Source organism: Nicotiana attenuata, unplaced genomic scaffold (assembly GCF_001879085.1).
Source record: "Nicotiana attenuata strain UT unplaced genomic scaffold, NIATTr2, whole genome shotgun sequence".
Taxonomy (NCBI): domain Eukaryota; kingdom Viridiplantae; phylum Streptophyta; class Magnoliopsida; order Solanales; family Solanaceae; genus Nicotiana; species Nicotiana attenuata.
The window spans coordinates 11,267-11,913 of NW_017674465.1; positions in this window are offsets into that span (position 1 = coordinate 11,267).

Genomic DNA, 647 nt, shown 5'->3' on the forward strand with positions numbered 1-647 from the left:
ATATATATATATATATATATATATATATATATATATATATATATATATATATATATATATAGTATGACTAACATAGTCAAATATAGAATAAAGTTATCATATACTATCGACATTTATTAGCTTTTCATTTGGCTTAACTATAATGCCAATTATATATGGTAACTTTATTTCTTTAATATATATATAGGTTTTTTTTGTTATCTTTCTAAGCTCCTCTTGCTTTCTTCATGATTGCATTCAAACATTATAGTGACTGTTCTTCAGATATTAGTCATGCCCTTTCACGTGTTCTAAAATTTCCTTGAATCCCAACTAATTTAGTTTAAGATTTAAAAGCAAATTCCCCCTTATAATCATCTAGCTTTTTAATACCAAATCAGTAGCTAAAAGGAAAAAGTAAAGAAGAGAAGAATAAGGGGATTCTAGATTAGTGCATGAAATTGGTCCAAGAAGCTGTTATTTCGTGGCAATGACAACACGTGGCTATTTTTAAGTATGATGTTTAAAATAAATTCATAGTTTACAATGTATTTAAAAATTAGCTAATTTCGTTCAAATTTCAGGACACAACATCCTAGAGTTTAAACCTCAAAGTTCAAATTTAAGGACATTGTGTCTTAAAGTTCGAAAATCATGTACAGAAGTTC